The 21,906-nt window shown below is 38.7% G+C and overlaps 1 protein-coding gene across 2 annotated transcripts in view; it reads left to right on the forward strand.

Moving 5' to 3' along the window:
- Positions 1-1,936: 1,936 nt before the first annotated feature.
- The window catches only part of DIRAS2 (DIRAS family GTPase 2), a 65,748-nt gene continuing 45,778 nt past the window's right edge, over positions 1,937-21,906 (forward strand). Inside the window, exon 1 of one of the 2 annotated variants that reach the window (XM_082243475.1) lies at positions 1,937-2,020. The gene's annotated coding sequence lies outside the window, so the exon portion shown is untranslated. Of the gene's footprint in view, positions 2,021-2,092; positions 2,361-21,906 lie in introns of those variants that run through there. The other variant, XM_082243474.1, reaches the window with a different exon arrangement.

A 21,906-nucleotide genomic window follows, 5' to 3' on the forward strand; every position in this document is an offset into this window, starting at 1 on the left:
ACCTGATGGGCTGGTGAAAGGTACTCGGGTACTTTGATGGGCTAGTGACAGGTGCTTTTTATTGGGGGGGGGGGCAATCAGTGTGGTTGGGGTGCACTGTACTTGGTAACTAGCTGTTACCACAATCTCCTCCTCACACAGGATCAGTGTGTGAGGAGGAGAACACGGTGACAGCTAGTTACCGTGTTCTTTGATGACATTTGTGACTGCTGTGATTGGACACAGCCGGTCACGTGGTAAAGAGCCAATTTCATTGACTCTTTACCTAGATCGGGGATGGGCTCTGTCCGAGGGACGAGCCTCATCCCTGATCGCGCCGCTGCGCGCCGCCGAGGGGGGGGGGGGGAACTGGCAGCTAGAACGGGCCGACGTCATATGACGTCGGCCCGGATCGATAAAGGAATGTTGCCGACGTCATTTTACAATGACTCGGTATTGAAGGGGTTAAGCTTCCTAAGGTACTCTTTCCTGAGGTAGCTGACTGGTAGTGCAGACTGTACTGCTGAACGCTTCAGGGCCCTTCCTGGTGCCCCCTTTCACTCCCCAAACTTCAGGGCTTTACTGCTTGGCACCCCCTTTACTGTGCACTCCTGGTTAGCTGGCTCCTGAATCCCCTTTGACCTCTCTGGAGCGGCCCTCTCTCCTAGGTAGACCCCTGGGCAGATCTTGAGTATGCACGATACTGTTTTTCCTGAAGATCTCTGCCCAGCAGCTCCACTCAGTCAGCAACTCTGGATCCCTTGCAGCCCAGCTCAACCTCTGGACCCTAGGCCGACTGCCTGGACCACCTTGTCACATTTACAGGAGTTGAGACAGCTGTCACCTTCTCCTGGGACTGATGCTCCTGCCAAAAGACAATCTGTCACATGCCCCCTTCCTATTTATGTGCAATCCCAGGATGCATTGCGGCAACCCCGCCCACTGGGACAGTCATAAACCCTGGTGTGCTATTGGCTAGGTTTTTCTCCACTGTCCAACATGATCCCTCATTGGATACAGTGGGGAGACTCCCCAGACTCAACAGGTCACACCTGGAGGCATGTAACAGCACAACTAACAGATCCAGCCCCCCTGATAAGCAGACAGGGCCATTATATGCTTTTCCCTAGCACCTACCTAGGAGGGTGCTACACTCACGTTGTTTTGTGAACTCTGGACTCACTTTTTTTTTTTATATTAATGCATTGGTTATTTCACCAATTTGCACTGTTGTATGCGCAATTTTTTGATTGCCTATTTACCGAGCAATGCACATTTTATGTATTCTGTAAATTTGCATTTGTTTTCTGTGACACAAACCTTTTACTGACTGCAAATCCTTTTTTTTTTCTAGCAACAAAATAGCTAAGATGAGTGCTTATGTAACTGATTTGAATCGCTGCAAAATCACCAGTGTGACATGGGCCATAAGCAGAAAGCATATGCATGGAGTCTCAAGTCCAGGACACTAATCTATCCTCAGACACTGGAGATGGTTATACAACAAGGCCACACCCAGAATGCATTTACTAGATTATAATATTCAGAAACTCTCAGTCTCACTGAAAGCATGCTTACTTTATCTTACTTTATCTAATTATGAACATTGAATTCAATTATTCAATTATTGAACATCGAACAATTCCATGTCCAGGAATTGTTTCTTTGATGATAATCTCCAGTTTGAATCAGTGGTCACAGCTTTAAAATATTACCACCACCATATACTCTCAATGGGAATCTTATGTTTTCTTTTTATGCATTTATCGCAGCTCACATCCCCGCTAGATACAGTTATATTCAAGTTTATCATCACATTTTTGAGCAGAATTATGCTAGCTCCTAACCTGCTATCTCTAGAGATCAAGTGCTTGCGGGACATAAAAAGAATGAAATGAAAGGAGTGTTCACAGGAATATTCAGTAGGTGGCACTTAAAAAGCTTCTATGTGTTTGCAGTCGCCATTAGAGAAGCAGCAGCAGAGGCTGGAGCCTGTCCATCCCTGAGAGCGCACACAGGCTGAAAAGGCACTCCAGCCAAGGTACTGTGGCAAATGCAACAGCCAAGGCCCAGGCAGCAATAGACAAAAGGGGGAGGGAGAGAGAGAGAGAGAGAGAGAGAGCGAGAGAGAGCGAGAGAGAGGGAGGAAGAGATTGAGAAGCAGGGAAGCCACTGACTACACAAGCAGCAGCACACAGCAAATCCAAGCAGCACAAGGCAAGAGTCGTGAGCCAGGCTCACAGTGCAGCAGATTGAGCTGCAAATATCTGTCACAGAAGGGGCAGCTCTTTACCACCCAGATCAAGATTAAAAAGGCAGCTCTGCTTGTATTATGACAGCAAAAAATTGAAGATCTCTGCTGCTGACTTGTTCCCAACCAGGTAATTCTTATGCATTTTTTTTTCCCCAGCATCAAAGATGTATTTCCTATGCAATGTTTCTACAATACAGTCAGTGTAACGTTGTTATTTACATGGATCATAGTATATTGAATTAGGGTCAGTAGCATCAGCATCATTTAACATATTTCTACACCTTATACATGGTCATTTTTTTTTATGCAATTTTAGTTTAATGGCGGTATCAAGTATATTTGCTTTCTGTAAAAAAATTCTAGATTCCAACTAAACACAGCTTGTTTACTGATATTTATATACAGTAGAAAATAAGTAGGATCCATTATAAAGGATATGCTGCACTGAGTATTGTCATGATTATGCAGTCACCTGCTTCTTATGGAATTTCACATAGGCTAAGATAATTAAGAGCTTTCCTGTAGATTTGTGATCTGTGTGATCTGGACCTTCTACTCTCTTTCTCTCTCTCTCTCTCTCTCTCTCTCTCATTCTCTGCTGGTACAATGTACTCTCAGCAGGGCAGCAACATTAAAAGGCAAATCCATCTCAGTTGTGCGGAGGATATTTTCAGTTAATGTACTGTAATCCTGATTTAGAATCAATACTGTGCACAAGGTAAGAAATGAAACATCACTGCTTTGTTTTCTCAACTTTAAAAAAAATAAAAATAACAGCATGACAGGTACAGGATGTTTTTACAAATGAAATCTGGCCTTTGATTACGGGACCCCCTTTTAAACATTACCATTGATTTTTCCATCCGGAATGATTCAGAAAAGAGATACTCGAACACCACATCCTTTAAATCAGCTTAGCTCCCTCAATCTCAGCAAAAGGCAGTGAATGGTTACGAAATAAAAAAAAAAAAAAAACAGATTAAACTTGGGAGCCAGCAGGGTTTTGTAGCTGCAGTTTATATAACATTACGATAAAATAAGATTGTTTTCTCCCATTGTTTATTCACAACTAATGTAAATGTGCAGGGATTATGTAACATACAATAAAATAGGGCAGAAAATCCATTTGAAGCAACAATTGTATGTTTTTTGTTGGCAAAACAGAAAAAATTATATATTCTTAAGTGCTTGCTTAAAAAAAAAAAAATATATATATATATATATATAAAACATTATAATTACATAACATTTATACATTAAAAAGAAAATCTAAAAAGCAATATTAAGAATTATTGACACAGTGCTAAGATCCACTTAAAACACTTGGCAAAACATAATAGTGTAAATGACCCCAAAAAATAATGTGAACGAAGGCTATAAGAATTAGTTAATAACATTGTACAGTTTACCGTTTTAGTACTTAAAATAATAAAAATAAAACTTAAAGCAGTGATTTAAAATGCTTTGATGAAAGTATTTAATTTGTTACATAACCGGTTGGGTGTATAAACTGCAGGTTTCTATCAGTATACAGTAGTTCAATTATTTAACCCCCCCTGACCCCCCAAGAGGGTGGTTTGGCTGCAGTCTAAAGTTAGATGATCAGATCTTCTAGCATGCTTCCATGCCATAATGCACCCATTTCTGAGTTTGTGCATACATTGAAGATGTAGCCGCAGAGGTAATCAGTATGTCATCTTCAAAGTTTTTCATAATAAAATGTGAAATACCTGCCTCAATCTATATTCAAATTAACTGATAGCAAGAAATCTAAGAAAGCTCTAGTGATCAGATACTACAAATAAAAGAGTAAGCAACTTTTTTTACATATCTTGATTAGTTGGCTTGAGTTCTAAACGATCAGTCGCAGCACTTTTGCATAAAGGGTGAAGGCTGATGTCATGGACTAAGAAATGTCAATGGGGGACATCCATTAAACATGTTTTGGGGGACAAATCGACATGAATTTTCTACTTATGTTTTAAATGCTTTATCATAATGTTGGATCATTAACATGGCAGCATTTAGATGTGACAGACATACCAAAAGAATTGACGGTTGCCAATCTCTGTTGTCTTATTCTTTTTGGTAAATATACTAGTACTTTTAGTTCTAACAATATTCCTAGTAGTATTAGCAGCAACATTTGTAGTGTTAATATTATTTATTATACTTTGTTGGTATTGATAGTAGGAGCGGTGCTGTTCCTTCCTTGTTGTAGCAATAGTGCGATTAGTAGTTCTAACAATAGCAGTTGTAGTATGTTGTGAATGATCACCGAACAGGACAGCTGTGAGGATAACAATACGGGAGCTGCCATTGCTGACTTGCTTTTGTAAAGAGCAGAGCTTCTAAGCTGTCAGCCTGATCCTGGCTGCACTACCTAGTAGCAAACCTGCAAACATTTGCAACCAGTGAAGCCTGAACAGTTTTTACTCCTGTGTTCCTGCATGGTTGCAAGTCACTACATAGAAGAGCAAGGATCTTGTTGACAGTCTTGAAATTTTCACACTTTAAAAATAAAAGCTTCTATAATTCAAATTCTTTTTTTTTTTTTTCTTTTTTTTAGATTTCATATGTACAGAAGATAAAATAAAACATATACAGTGCAGTCAACCATATATCTTGTAAAGTGGGACAGTGAAAGAATCAAAAATTACAGTAGCAAACAATAAAAAAGCATAATAAGGTTTCATATAGTCACAACAACACCATGACCTTTATATATATAAAAACAATTAAAAAAAGCAGGTGTTTGCTTGCCTAGTCAGATTTCCTATAGAGTGTCCAGGTTCCCCAGAATACAGGAGTGATGTCAGAAAATTGGCTCTGCCTTCTTCTACACTTCTGTATTGACTACTAGTGAGGATGCCAGTACCGCAGTGCCTTCCCACTGACAGTTTAATGTTCAATTGCAGGAGACAGAAAATGTATACCTAGAAAGATTTATTAACTTCAGGTTTGCAGTTAGACGGGTTTCTGGACAGTTTAAAAGAAAGCTATAATGGATTTGTCAGTTTTTAATTTTCATTCTTTTTAATGTTTATACATTACTGGTTGTTTGTATCTTTTTTAGAGTATTGATATAAAATCTATTTTTCTTTTTTTTACAAATAAGCAATACAGTTTGCACCACTGACCCAGGATTCACAGAGTATTTTTTGTTTTCTAAAGAGACCACTTGGCAGAAGCTGGTTGCTTTCAGGTAGTCACTCTGTAAATAAAAGTTGCTGGAACAGGAAGGGAGGGGTCAAAGTAGATGTAAGTTACTCCTCCGACTTATGCAGCCTTGTGTGTTTTTTGTACTGACCATAATGAAAAGGGAATGACCCCACACTCACTATGAAGTATTAAATGCATTATTTTAAGGTTCCATATATTTCATACCAGATGATGGTAACTCCTGCCATTTACCCATACCTGTACCAAATGCTCCTGCTAGTGGATATTCATCAGCATCCCACATTAGAACTCTCATATGCAATATATTTTCTTTAACTTAGTGACTTTTACTTCTTAAACCCATCAATTTTACAGTTTCAAAAAGCAGTGCTGGGAATGGAACTGTCACATTGGTTGTGCTCTCTAACAAACTGTCAAACCATCCAATGGCTGGTGTCCTAACTGATCACATGTTCAGCATTAAGGCTGTTGAAGATTAAACAGAGGCCAAGATGGCAGCTTCCTTGGCTGAAAATGATAGGAGGGTTTACTTTCACTTTAAAGCGGAATTCCACCCAAAAGTGGAACTTCCGCTCATTTTTTTCCTCCCCCCCTCCGATGGCACATTTAGCACCTTTCAGGGGGGAGGGGGTACCTGTTTTTGACAGGTAACCTTCCCGCCTACGGAATACGGCGCTGCGGCACCGTCCCTCAGATGTTTGGTCCTCTCCTCCATCCCCCGCCGCCGAGCCAATAGAAATGTGCAGCATGCTTTGCGCATGCGCAATAGGGACCCAACCATGAAGCCGCAAGGCTTCACTGCCAGGTTCCCTCACCGTCAATGGCGGTGGCAGCACCCAACATCGGCTGGGGTGCCGACATCGCTGGACTCCAGGACAGGTAAGTGTCCTAATGTTAAAAGTCAGCAGCTACAGTATGTGTAGCTGCTGACTTTTATTTTTTGGAGGGGGGGTGGAACTCCGTGGAACTCCACTTTAAATATGGATTGTGTATCTTTGCAGTTTTGAGTAAGCTTAAATAAATGGCTTGAAATGATCATCCTACTCCTCGATGTGTAGATGGCATTTTTGTATGGCTCATTTTATCTTCTTTGCTTTATGTGGGAATTTTGCACTTGAGCTATGTATTTTTTTTAGTCAAGCCATACGATAAGTCTAGAATAGAAGCCTTTGGACCCACCTGCTCCACCATTTAAACAATTTCTTCTCACTTCCTGTTTAAAAGATGCAACAGAAAGTTAAAGGAAAGTGAGGGGAATTCCCATCCCATAGACAGTTGTCCCTGCAACAGGTGTTCCTATTGAAAGGTTTTCCCTTTACCTTTTGTTGTGAGTACAACTCTAAAGTTTTGGATTTCTTCTCACTTTCTGTTTCGATGATAGCAGCCATCAGGACAAACAGATTAGTGAATCTCCCCACTCAATGGGGACACACAATGCAATAAAAACTTGCAAGAAAACCATAACCTCTTTGCACAGCATCCCAAACTAAAAAGTTTTGCCTAGAGATTCCATTTCAAATTCAATTTCAAAGCTGACATGGCTTTATACTTCAGGTATTCACAGCCAGTTGTTCGCAGTATCAACTCCTCTTAACATATACAACTAAAAAAAAACACGTGCTTGACCTTAGTAAATTATTTATAAAGGATAAAATTATTTTCTAAATTTTAACGTAGAAAATTTGGGCTACATATGCATCTGACCTGCGTGTGGAAAGAAGCTTGTGGTGTAGTAGAGCTTTGATTAGCTTGGATTTTGGATTGAAAGCTTGTTCTCAAACTGTGAGACATTGCAATATTCTTACTCACTAAAGATGGTGCAGTCCAGAACAGATTTCCAGAGAATGGTTTCTGATCGTCAAAAAAATAACAATCTTTTTTGGAAAAATGTTGGATATACTTGCAACTTGGTGGATGGACCTATCTTGCAGTGTTTTTGGTTCCCGAATCCAATGAATACGCAGAGCCTTGTACATATAATCTACTGTGCTGCAATATACTATACTAGAGATAGTGATATTGCTGTGCACCATATTGAAATGTTAACTGATCTCTAAGACTGGATTGGAACAGAAACAAACTTACTTATGAAACAAAAGCTTCACAAGTTATATCAGCAGTAATAGAGTAGACTAGATATAATTTTGTATAGATTTATACAAATATTATAAAATGTAACCCTGTTTGCTGGGTAAAAATATTTACTTTTTTAAGCAATCTCAATCACTTGCAATCAGCTTTTGATTGCAACAATAACTGAAAAGGCACCCTCCTACCAATAGGTCTGGTCATTTCATAGTTTCAATAGAAACATTTGGCCATAGACTAAATGTATCTGCTTTTGCATTAAAAAACTGAAACTTGAAAATAGTGTCAGTTCACACTATGGCGATCCGACTTCGGGGGCGACCTGAGAAGTCGCGTGCACCGCGACTTCGGTGCGACTTGCACGGACTTCACATAATGGAAGTCAATGCAAGTCGCTCCAATGTCACCCCGAAGTAGTACAGGAACTATTTTCTAAGTCGGAGCGACTTGAGTCGCTCCAATTAGAACGGTTCCCGTAGCACAGAATGGACCGCGACTTGTCAGGCTGACCAGTCGCCTGACAAGTCACGGTAGTGTGAACCAGGACTTAAGGTTGTCATGAGTACACAATAAAGATTCAATAGTATATTTTTTATCAGAGTCATTAGTATATGTTTGTATATATACAGTAATAATTTATGTAGATATGTTATATTGCTATTAAAAACATAAACAGAATGAATTCTAATAAATTAACACATTTATATTGCCACGAGGCACTCCCATGCACTCAAAGTTCGTTCATTTTTGGTAAAAGAGTATACTTTATTCGTTGTATAGGTTTATTAATTAGGCTTAAAAAAATAAATAGGGTAATTTCTTTACCTTCACTACCAGATTTCTAGTGCAGTGCTAGAAATTACATATAATAAGCGGTGATATCCTCTGACTAAGGATCATAACATTACTATCACATATGTTGCTTTGATATATAATGTTGTAAATACTGTATATATTTAAAATGATCAAACACCTTTTTGATTAGATTTTGTTAAATGCTTATTAGCCCACTAAATCTAAAATAGTTTACCACATATGTAAGTTTTGGAGGTAAAATACACTATTTAACTCTTTGTACACTTTAATATAAACTAAAGATAAACAATTAGGTGTTGATGGGTGCTTGTTTCCTTTAAACAGGTTTTGCATTCCCTTATCAGTCTATGGGAATGCAAAACCTGCTTGAGGTATTTCAAATGATCTCAGAAGTATCTCAAACTGATGTCAAACTAATACCATCAAAACAAGCCCAGTGGCCAATTGTACAGGCCCTTAATCTAATTGCTTTAGGGAACATTCTAATGGTAAGAAATAAAGATACAGTTATTTTAAGAACTTTTGACATAATTCATTAGGATCACTCTGGCTTTAAATTATAGCTGAACTCTAAGTGCACAGCTGAAATATTATATATATATATATATATATATATATATATATATATATATACTATATTAATCAATTATACTATATTAACAAAAGTATTGTGACGCCTGCCTTTACTCGCACATGAATCTTAATGGCATCCGGTCTTAGTCCATAGGGTTCAATATTCATTTTCCCCACCTTTTGCAACTATAACAGCTTCAACTCAAGGTTTAGGAGTGTGTCCAAGGGAATGTTTGACAATTCTTCCAGAAGCGCATTTGTGAGATCAGGCACTGATGTAGACAAGAAGCCTTAACTCGCAGTCTGCACTCCAATTCCTCCCAAAGGTGTTCTATCGGGTTGAGGTCAGGACTCTGTGCAGGCAGTCGAGTTCCTCCACCCCAAACTCGCTCATCCAATTCTTTATGGACCTTGTTTGTGCACTGGTGCTCAGTCATATCAGAACAGGAAGGGACCATCTCCAAACTGTTCCCACAAAGTTAAGAGCATAAAATTGTCCAAAATGTTTTGGTATGCTGATGCCTTAAGAGTTCCCTTCAGAAGCCCAACCCCTGAAAAACAACTCCACATCATAATCCCTCCTCCACCAAATGATTCAGACCAGCTATGGATAATTAGGCAGCAATAGACACAGCATGGCTTCTCCTAACTTTTAGTTTTTTTTTAAGTAGGACAGGCATCGACAACACATTGTATATAATTATAATAATAATAATAATAATAAAAATAAAAAAAATAATAATATTAATAATAATATTATTATTCTGCACTATATTTCCACTTAAAGTGGTTCTGAAGACTGAAGGATTTACATGAAGGTAGAAAACCTTCTGTTTGCAGCAGTCCCCCCAGTCCCCCTAATACTTACCAGAGCTCCCTCATTAGGCAGCGATGTGCACGAGAGCTCTCGGGGGCTCTCCCTCCTCATTAACTGAGACAGCAGCTGGAACAATTGGCTTACACTGCTGTCAATCACAACCAGACAGCCAATGAGGACAGGGAGGAGGTGGGGCCGAGTTGCGGCTCCATGTCTGAATGGACTTGCTTGCTCTGGGGCACTTGGCAGGAGGGAGGGGCCAGGAGCGCTGCCTGGGGACCCAAGAAGAGGAGAATCGGGGCTCTGATATGCAAAACCACTGTACAGAGCAGGTAAGTATGACATGTTTGTAATTTAAAAAAAAAATGCCTTTAATATCACTTTAACATAAACCCTATTGGGGGATTTACTAAAACGGGAACACAAAGAATACGTTGCAGCTCTGCACAAAAAACAATCAGCTTCTATCTGAAGCTGAAGCTGAAACTGAAGTTAGAGGCTGACTGGTTACTATGCCCAGCTGCACCAGATTCTATGTGCTCTAGTTTTAGTAAATTCACCACCCCCATGATTGTTGTAAAAGTTATAATGTGCTATATATATATATATATATATGTGTGTATGTATATATATGTATGTGTGTATATATATATATATATATATATATATATATATATATAATTATCTCCAGCTGTGTTTTCATCCTAACAGACATAAAATTAATATCAATGAAACTACACCAGTAAGATAAAACTCAAATAATATTGCAAGTTCCAATTGTTGCCTATCTCACAATAAAGCACCAAAAATTAAATAAATCCAAAGTTCATACAGGACATCTTCCACTAATTCCAACACTGAAAGATTACTTTCAGAGCACGAATACAATAGGTGCCATTTCTTATGTGCTTGCAATCAACCCTATAAACCTAAGTTTGGGAGGGCAGCGAAACTGCATCTTAGGTGAGCTAAAAGAGGTCTAAAAAGTCAGTCGTAGGACCAATCAGTAGAGGCGCACATTGTCATGGTGCCTCTGTCGCTCAGATCATCAATGGGCTTTTTTAAACCTCTTCAAATTACCTAGTTCAGCACCTACCTGGGAACCCTGCAGAGGATCCAGGACTGGGTCCCTGTGGCATCAAGAGAGATATATTTAATGCTGCATGGGTGCAGAGAATTCTCCACCTGCACTTACGAAAGCTTGTGTGTTTCTACCCTACAGGGTTATTGCAAACTCAGCAGATTTAAGTTATTTTCTCTTTAACCTATTGATAAACTTTTTTGAGGTAATTATTATATTTGAGCCCCTTACTAAACTTAAAGGGCTCTCCCACCTCCCTCTTTTCTTATCTGGTGGACACCCTAAGTCATCATGTGGGTCTTTAACTATCCTTTTGCAGCCAAACCACTGGACTTCCATGGAAAACCACATCCTAAATCCAAAGCTGCATATTAGCTTCAAACATCAGTTATAAACATAACTATTTAACCAAGTTTTCACTTAGACCAGAGTTCTTCTTAGTAGATAATAACACTTTGTCAGCTGTGTTTGTCCCCAGTGTAGATTAGGGATGATCGAACGGTTCGGGTCCACCATCGGTTCGGCCCGAACATTGGGTGTTCGAGGTTCGGCCGAATTTAGAACTTTTTGCCCAAAAAGTTCGGAATTCGGCAACCAGAACCGACCAAAATGCAATGCTTCAGGAAATGGGCTTTAAAAGCCCGTGATTGGACCAGAACCATTAGCAAAAGCCAATTGAGGGGGCAGGAGAATGCTAGGAATGTGATTGGAGTGACTAGGGGGTCCCTAGGCCAATCATTAGTGAATACGCCCCCCAGTATATAAGATCGCCCCCGCCAAATTCCTAGCATTCTTGTACGGGACATGGAAGAGAGTGGAATGCTGTTCTGTTCTAATGTGTTACAAAGTGTCATTTAGCTATTTATTAGTGTGAGGAAAGGGATATCTAGTGTAGTTAGAGTGCTCCTTTACACTTAAGTTAGCTTCAAAAATTTAGTTTCTGTAGGGAAAGTGTTAAGTGTAAAGGGACCGTAGTGTAGTGTAGGGTTAACTGACAGTGACTGCTATGGAAGGGTGACAAAACCCTTCCATAGCAGGGTGACCGCTATAGAGAAATGATCATTTCTCTGAGGTGCTTCGGGACAGGAATATGGCTTCTCACCAGCCAAGCATTTTTCATGCTGCAGGGGCTGCCACTGCCAGTGCTTTTTTGAGGACATGTTTGATGTCAGACATGACATCTGAACATGTGTATAGGGGGTATATATACACATATATGTCTGTATATATACCCCTAGACATATATAGGTGTGATAGTAGCAGAAATATATGCTTGCGCTAATGAAATCATTTACAGTAATATATTTCTTCTACTATCACACCTATATATGGCTAGGTGTCTATATACATATAATTATGTGTGTATATATACCACTATACACAAGTTCAGATGTTTTGCCTGCCTCAAAAGAACCCCAAAAAATGCCAAAAAAAACGCTAGCGTCAAAAAAAAAAAAATGCCCAGGTGTGTTTTTGCTGGCATTTTTTGGGAGTTTTTGGAGGCAGGCAAAACATCAGAACTTGTGCACAGTACCACTATACACAAGTTCAGATGTTTTTTCTGACTGCAAAGAACCCAAAAAAATGACTGCTTTGAAACCGGCAAGGTGTGAAAACCGAGAAGAGAAGCTAACCCCCTGAGCTGAAAGTGTTCTAATACAAACGATCTTTTTTTTTATGGTTCTGGACATGCTACAGAGCTGAAACTTCACATGTACACCTTTTAGACCCCCCAGATACGAAATCCAAAATCAAAAAATCTCTCTCTCTTTTTTTTTTTTTTCAATAATTGGCTTTTTTATCAAAAATGACAATTTTTAAGAACTTTTTTTTGTGTGATTAATAGTTAATGGGGCATGACCCAGAACCCTAGGAACTTTTTAGGGGCATTTATTGAGTTTTAGGGCTTAAAAATGGTGTTTTTTGATTACCGAAGTTCGGGTCCCATTGATTTCAATGGGGTTCTGAAATCCGGGCCGAACTTTCGGGAAGTTCGGATGTTCTGGCCGAACCAAACTTTTCAAAAGTTCGATCATCCCTAGTGTAGATACCTTTCTGCAGTGAATATCTTCATCTCTATCAAAATCCTTTATGTACCTTACTCCCCTATTTAATTTAACTAAATTTTTCAGTGACCTGCTGTACTTTTAGATCCACAGGGCATATCTGTAAAATTAGTGCGCCAGACTTTCAGTTATCCCTGCACTACCTATAAACATTTAGAAACTTTTAGTTGATAATGGTTGAGCTTTCTATAAAATACTAGATACGTTCCAGTTGAAAATATATGCTATGTGATGTAGCTAGCGCTTGTGTTACATATTGTAATTTTTTTTTATCTTTAGTGCAGTAACACATTTTCAGTCCTTACAGTACATAGAAAATCCAGAAAAATCCAGGCACACCAGTAAATATGTGGTGAAGGAGAAACACAGATGTCCTTATTCATATTTCTTTCATACCTTATTAATATTCCTAAAGTGGACTTTGAACCAAAAATGCAAGATCCACATATATTTTTCATGCCAAAACGTTTTTAGAAATAAAGAAAAAAACAATGTCCTTGGAGAAAAAAGCTAGATAACGTATTTACTTTACCTCCATCTTGTAACAACAGTGCCTAGGCAATAGTAATGCTCCTGCATTGTGCTAGCATGTCTTGTTACAAGATTTCAAACACCAAGTAAAGAAAACATACTTCGATGGCTATTTTGGTTTTCTGCTGATTTTTTTTATATGCAAATTCTAAATACATATGTCCTATTGTCCCTTCTGTGGCCTAAACTGCCAGGAATTGGTTTACATTTTCTATGCTTATGAAATGAATTAGTTGCCACTGTGACACAACAACCTCAGCAGAACAATTAGCTGCTCTTGTTCAGGAGAATAGACTTTTGGGAAAAAGCCCTTTATATTGCAGTCATTGAAGTCGGTGCTCAGTGCTTTACAGACCTGGGTTTGGGGGCATTGCAGTCCCTCAGAAATTCAATTTTAGGATGCCAGTAAACACACAAACCATATTAATACGAAATAAGTGGTACATTTTCAGATATTTATTCTCAGTGAGCTGCTGCATTCTTTCTAGAGAGATGCACGAGTCTGCACAGTCTAGTGATATTAAAAAAGGCAAAATAGCTTCTACAGTTAATGCTGGATGTTGTGTAAAGCACTTTAAAACCAATGTTTTTATTACAGAGCATACTTACTGCGTCAAATATTTTCCTGTGCTTGTTCACTGTGACACTGTATATGCCTCATTGGAGAACCATTGTCAACTGCCAGCATTGGAAGATTACACTTAAACCTTAAGAGTGGGGAAAGGAGAGATGGCAAATTATTTCTGTGCTAACGTCTATTTATGCGTACAATTTAAATGTACCAAATGCTCTAGTTATATTTCAGGAAGATGCCATTTTACAATCTTAGATTGTATGTTAGCACAATATAATCCAAGAGTTGAAACATGAGAAAAAAATAGAAAATCCATTAAAGTTGCAGTTTATTTAATCTGGTCTCACAATCCTGTCCGTCACTTGCAGAACTACTACACGCCTGCTGCAACCCTCTCTCCCTGAAGGATGCCAACTCAGCACACCAGGACTGCAGTCTAGTATAGCAAGCGAATATGTATGCCCTTTGCAATATTAATACCGATTTATATGCCCTTTAGCATGGGGGAGCCTAATGCTTAAAGCATATCTAAACCCAAAACCAAAAACGTAATATGTAGCAGCTTTTTCCTCCTTAAATGTTACAACTGCATTCGTTTTCACATTTCAAGTTTTTTTTTATTGTAACCTGGTAGTTCTTCTAGTAAAACTCTTCAAGTGTCAGGATGAGAACACTTTCTTGTTGTTCTAAATCAGGATAATGGAAACAAGAAAGGATCACAGTACCCTGTTCCTCTCCTATTGTCCATTGCATTGTGGTGCGTGGGTCTAAACTCTTAGGGAACACTCAAGGAACAATGTAATTGATAATAATCAGTATATGAAGAGAGCACAAGAAGTTAAAATGCTCACAAGAGTTCCTCAAGATCAACAGGTATTTTTTACCTAACTTACAAGACAGAAATATTAAACACTTACAACAGTATATTTAAACACTTCAGCTCCGGAAGTTTTTTTGCGATACAGTTGACAATTGCGCGGTCACACGACGCTGTACCTAAAAAAAATTGATGTCATTTTTTCCCTACAAATGAAGCTTTCTTTTGGCAGTATTTGATTACCTCTGCGATTTTAATTTTTTGCGATATAGACCAAGAAAGAACCTCAATTTTGAAAAAAAAAAACCTAAAATTATTTTTTACTTTCTGCCCAATAAAAAAATTAAAAAATCTAATTTCTTCATCAATTTAGGCCAATATGTACTTTGCTACATATTTTTGGTAAAAAGTGTATATTGATCGGTTTGGGCAAATGTTATAGCGTCTACAAACTATTGGATAGCTTTATTTACTTTTTTTTTGTTGCTTTTACTAGTAATGGCGGCGACCAACGATTTTTAGCAGGACTGCGACATTGCAGCAGACAAATCTGACAATAAGTGAAACTTTTTGGAGACCAGTGACACCAATACAGCGACCAGTGCTAAACAAAATGAGCTGCTACTGTATAAATTACACTGACACGGAAGCGGTTAACACCAGGGGCGATCAAGGGGTTAAGTGTGCTCTTAGGAAGTTCTTTCTAACTATGAGGGGAGTGGATACACTGGATGAAAAGAGAGATATGTGTTTCAGCTTAGCTGAAACATAGATCTCTCTTTTACTCCCTGACAGAACAACCATCTGCCTTGTTTACTTAGGCAGACCCCTATCCTGCCTTTCCTCTGAACGATCGGTGGGTCCTGCCAGCCATTGCGGTCATCGGACCCGCTGATTGGCTTCTGATGTGTCCAATCACAGTGGGAGTGGCGCTTTGGTGGCGTGCGTGCGCCCCCTAGATCGCATGCACAAAATCATGTACATGTACATGGTTTTGCGCAGTCGAGCCGCCCTGCCACAGTATATATGCGGTGGGCGGTCCGGGGAGAAATTGATTGTTAGGATTTACATAGTTACATAGTTAGTTAGTCAAGTTGAAAAAAGACACAAGTCCTTCTACGTCAACCAATAAAAAACAAGAAAGAAAACACAACCATACAATCCCATATACTCAATCCTATACCCACAGTTGATCCAGAGAAAGGTGAAAAACCTTTCCGTATTTGGAGACAAAATCTCCTTGCCTCTATACGTAAAGAGTGCCCCCTTATCCTCTGTGATGACCTTAAAGTAAATAACTCAACACCAAGTTCAATATATGGACCCCTTATTTATTTTCACATGTTGATCATATCCCCCCTTAACCTCCTCTTCTCTGCACTTTCTCCAGTTCCCCGATATCCTTTTTGAGAACCGGTGCCAAAAACTGAACTTCATATTCCAAAAGAGGTCTTACTAATGATTTGTACAGGGGAAAAATGATATCTCTCTCTCTCTCTGGAGTCTATACCTTTCTTAATACAAGAAAGGACTTTTTGCTTGCTTTGGAAACCGCAGCTTGGCATTGCATGCTGTTATTAAGCTTATGATCTACCAGAACACCCAGATCCTTCTCCACTATGGATTCCCCCAGTTCTACTCCCCCTAGTACGTATGATGCATGCATATTCACGGCCCAAAAGTGCATAACTACATTTATCAACATTAAACCTTATTTGCCACATAGTTGCCCAATGAAACAGTGCATTGAGGTCGGCTTGTAAGTTGGAGACATCCTGTAAGGAAGGTATTCCACTGCAAAGCTTGGTGTCATCTGCAAAGACTGAAATGGTATTTTAATCCCAGACCCTATACCATTTATAAAGATATTAAAAAGTAATGGTCCCAACACTGAACCTTGGGGTACACCTCTGATAACCTTAGACCATTCAGAGTAAGCATCTTTAACCGCTACTCTCTGAATTCTATCTTTTAGCCAGTTTTCTATTCATCTACAAACTGATCTTTCCAAGCCTGTAGACTTTACATTACACATTAGCCATGTGTGGGGAACTGTGTCAAAAGTTTTTGCAAAATCCATGTATACTACGTCCACAGCCACCCCTCTGTCCAAGGTTTTACTTACCTCTTCATAAAAAGTAATCAGATTTGTCTGACAACTACTGTCTTTCATGAATCCATGCTGTCTGTTGCTTAAAATATTTTTTTTTTTTGCAGCAAGACCTCATCTATGTGGTCTTTTATTAAACTCTGCAGTATCTTCCTAAATATAGACGTTTAACTAACAGGTCTATAGTTACTTGGCAAAGACTTTGATCCCTTTTTAAATATAGGCACCACACTGGCCTTATGCCAATCCAGTGGTACTATTCCAGTCCTTAATGAGTCTCTAAAAATTAGAAACAAAGGCTTTGGAATGACAGAGCTCAATTCTTTTAGGATGCGGGGGTGGATGCCATCTGGTCCAGGTGCTTTATCCACCATTATTCTGTCTAAATATTTCTGGACCATATCACCTTTGAGCCATTGTGGATCATTTGGGGCTGTGTCAGTACCATCCACATTATGGTCATGAGCTCCCCCATGCTCCTTTGTATACACAGAGCTGAAGAAAGTATTTAATAAATTTGCCTTCTCTTTGTCCCCAGTCACTCACTCCAGATTATTTTGTAAAGGGCCTACATGCTCAAACCTGACCTTTTTACTAATAATATATTTGAAGAATTTTTCAGGGTTTGTTCTACTATCTTTTGCAATCTGTCCTTAATTTAGAATTTTTGCGCCCTTGATTTCCTTTTTACATATTCTGTTATATTCTTTGTAACAAATAAACAATGATAGTGTGCCTTCATTTTTATATTTTTTAAAAGCAATTTTCTTATTATTTATAGCTTTTTAAACTTTGGCTGTGAGCCACATATGTTTCATTTTTAACCTTTTAAATGTATTGTCCATGGGAATATGCTTTGCAGTAAGTTCACATACAGTTTTTTTTTTTTAAGAATTCCCATTTCTGTTCTGTGTTCATCGATGCCAATATTTGCTCCCAGTCTAAGTCTTGGAGAGCAGCCATCATCCTTGGAAACTTTGCTCTCTTATGTTTTATATTTTCTGTAAGCGTTTGTTGCTTATAACTAACAGTAAATGAAATCATATTATGGTCACTGCTACCCAGATGTTCTTTTAAATTAATATTGGTAATAAGCTCTGCATGGTTTGAGATTACCAGCTCCAGCAGAGCATCATTTCTGGACAGGGCCTCAATAAACTTCAACATAAAATTGTCTTGTAATTATTCCAGCATTGTCTGGGTAGTTAAAATCCCCTATTATTATCACTGTTCCAGCCTTTTCTATCTGTGCAAGCAGCTTTGTCTCCACCTCCTCATTAATACTGGGAGGTCTATAACAAACTCCAATGATAATCTTTGTATTACTCTCACCCGTGTACATTTCCACCCATACTGCTTCAGACTCATCACACTCTCAGTCAACTAGGTCCTCTTTCACACTCACTTTAAGATCACTTCTCACATAGAGACAGACACCACCACCCCTCCGTTTTACCCTGTCTTTCAACAAAACCAATTAAATAATTCTCCTTGTGCACCAGAGCTTCCAACTCACCTATTTTGCTTGGCAGACTTCTGGCATTGGTGAACAAACGCTTTAACCTCCCTGGCGGTATTTCAGAGTGTGGCTCGGGGTGGAATTTCAGTGCCATTATTGGTAACCCTGAGCCACACTCGGGGTACCGCCAGGGAGCATCGCTGGATCCTGGTAGAGGGTACTTAACTTGTCCCTGGGATCCCGCGATGTGTCACTGCAGCATACGGCGGCCAGATCTTCTGCCCAATGCTGTGAGCCCCGGCTTCCGTCTCCTGCGACGTGACGATCGCAGGGGGGTTGAACCGGCGGAAAATTTGAAAAGTAAAACACACAAACACACTTATATATTGTAAACCTATTGTATTACATTACAAAATAAAATAAACTGACATTAGTTTGCCCCCCAGTGCTCTTTCCTGCAGTTTTACTGTACTTATATATATATATATATATATATATATATATGTAGATAGATATACACGTATATCTATATATATATATGTATACACACACACATATATATATATATATATATATATATATATATATATATATATATATATATATATATATATATATATATATATATATATATATATATATATATATATATATATGTATATATATACACACACACACACACACACATATATATATATATATATATATATATATATATATATATATATATAGAGATATATATAGAGATATATATACAGTATGTATATATATATATATATATATATATATATATATATACTTTAACTCATTTATAGTTATTTATTATATTATAATTTATGATTTTGTGTTTCAAACTTTATCATACCTGAGATGTTATAAAGAAGAACGCACAGTAAAACAAAATCATATGTAAATTGTTGGTTTGGGCTGCTCGTCTTTAAGAATTACTAGCAAAATAATGGTACCGCTTTCAGCACCTAAAATCGGAAACAATCATACCCCCGGGGAGGTTAATTCATTGTCACATTTTGCACACTTATTTTGCATATTTTTTATTTTAGTACAAATAGTACAATTTTCAATGGTTGTTTGTAACATAGGAACCTTCCTATCCTCTGCCATAGCTTTCCTCCATCTTTCCCCATTCCACCCACCAATAGGGACTGACCCCTGTCTGCCCCATTATAATCTAATTCACCCTCTCCCCTCCATCCTTTTTTAAATACTCCTCCAGCCTTCCCATAAACTTCTCCCCCAGCACAGCAGACCCCCTTCCATTTAGGTGCAAACCATCTTTAGCATATACGTTGCAACCCAATAAAAAGTCATCCCAGTGCTCTAAAAACCAAAATCCCTCCTTCTTACACCAGGTCTTTAGCCATGCATTCAGTTCTTCAATCTCCCCCTGTCTTTCCTGTGTTGTGCATTGCACAGGCAATATTTCAGAGAATATCACCTTGGAGGTCCTTCCCTTCAACTTGCAGTCTAATTCAATAAATTGGTTCTTAAGGAGCCTCCACCCCCCATATATTCTGTCATTGGTTCCAACGTAGACCAAGACAGCTGGGTCATGCCTAGCCCCTCCAAGTAATTTATCAACCCAGTCCACCACATGCCGAACTCTGGCACCAGGGAGACAGCAAACCATTTGGTTGAGGTGATCCTGGCGACAAATTATTCTATCAGTCCTTCTGATTATAGAATCCTCTATTACCACCAAATGTCTAGGCCTACCGGCACTACCCTCACCACCTGTACTAGATGGGCTGCTCTCCCACCTGTTAGGGATAGCAGTGACATCTAAGGCTTCCATCTCTGAGCTTGCCACCTCTACATCTTCACTCAACTTGGCAAATCTGTTAGGGTGCTCAAACCCAGGGCTTGCCTTCCTTTTCTGTGAGCCCCTACCACTCCCTCTAACTGTAATAACCCATCTTCCTACTTGATAACCCTGACTTAACCCCTCCACCCTCCCCATTAACCCTACTAGCCACCTGCTCAGCGAGCAGAGGACTGTCAGTTTCAAGGTTGTCAGTTCTGCCCAGTGTTGCAATTTGCTCCTTCAAATCTCTAATGTGAGCTTCCAGAAGGGCAAACTGTTGCATCAGTATCCATTCCAGAGCAGTTTCTCCATTATTGTATACATGCGGCACACAATCTTGCTAGCACACATTTTCCCGGTTACAACAATAATACTACTAACAGAAAATTTGAGATGTTACTTACAGTCTTAAAGACTCCTGTTGTAAACTCTGGTTTTTAACTCACCACTTAGTCAAGTTCCACTTGGTCAGTGTTCCAGCAAGCAAAAAGGTGGCAAGCTCAAGGATGATCAAGCTCAGAAATAAGTTCTACAGAATGTTATATAGGACCTGAAGCACCAGTGACCAATTCACCAATCATCTTAATTAGTAGTCTGATGGAAGGAAATAAAAAAATGGCTATTTAAAAATTGTCAAAAAGGTTTTAAAAAACTGCAAGGAAAAGACCCAAAATCCAAACACAGCAGCAGTCAAAAGCAAAACCGTTTATCACTCTCCACTCAAATTTCCCACTCTTAAGCCTCTAACCAGAAAATCTGACAAAATGTACATATACTTTAAAACAGTGATCTCCAAACTGTGGCCTGGGAGCCAGATGCAGCTCTTTGCTTGCCTTTATTTAGCCCTTGGGGCACTATTCCTCCCCCTGATATGAGACACTATTCGTCTCACTGACACCAAAAATGGAGCATTAAATCTGCCATTGACATCAACAATTGGGCATAATTTCGTCCACTGACATCAGCAATGGGGCATAATTCCTGCCACTGACATCAGCAATGGGGCATAATTCCTGCCACTGACACCAACAATGGGGCACCGTTCTTCCTCCAAATACCAAAGATGGGAAACTGTTTACTCCCCTTAGTGCCAAGACAATTTTACTGACATTTGCCACAGTCCAGTCCCTCTGAATTTTTTTCTGGCATTAATCTGCTAGAAAACTCCCCTACAATTGTATTTTGTAGAAATTCATAGTAGTAACTAAAGCTTTGAATTCTGGGAGATTTCCATGCAGCTGTTACCACTCTCTGGCTGCTAAATTCAGCCAAATTAAATACAGTATTGAGCAATTATCAACAGAATAATGCATATAAAATTCCTTAGCAGCATAGGTTGTTAATAGATGTAGCACTGTAGTCATCTATTCATATCCTTTTTTGGACACTGTATGGAGTCTTTTATGTTCATCATGTATTTGGGTGAACTGCATTATACAGTTCATTCACATACTAATAACCCAGGTTGTTTGAGAATAAAACATAAGGTTCTTTTGTATTCCACAATGACAGGCTAAGGATTGTTAGGTAGTAAGTTCCACTAATGCATACTTTAGATTGATTAGAATGTTAAAATATTATATGTAAAGCTTAAAACAATAGATCAACTCCACTAGATACAAATACTGTAATCAATAAGTTTCTTATGTTGGAAAATAATTGGTAGAGAAATGGCTATTATCTCATTCTTTAGTTATGATGGAATGTGTCTTCATTTTAATATTTCAATATTAGTT

This window comes from Pelophylax lessonae (genome assembly GCF_965119305.1).
Source record: "Pelophylax lessonae genome assembly, chromosome: 1".
NCBI lineage: Eukaryota > Metazoa > Chordata > Amphibia > Anura > Ranidae > Pelophylax > Pelophylax lessonae.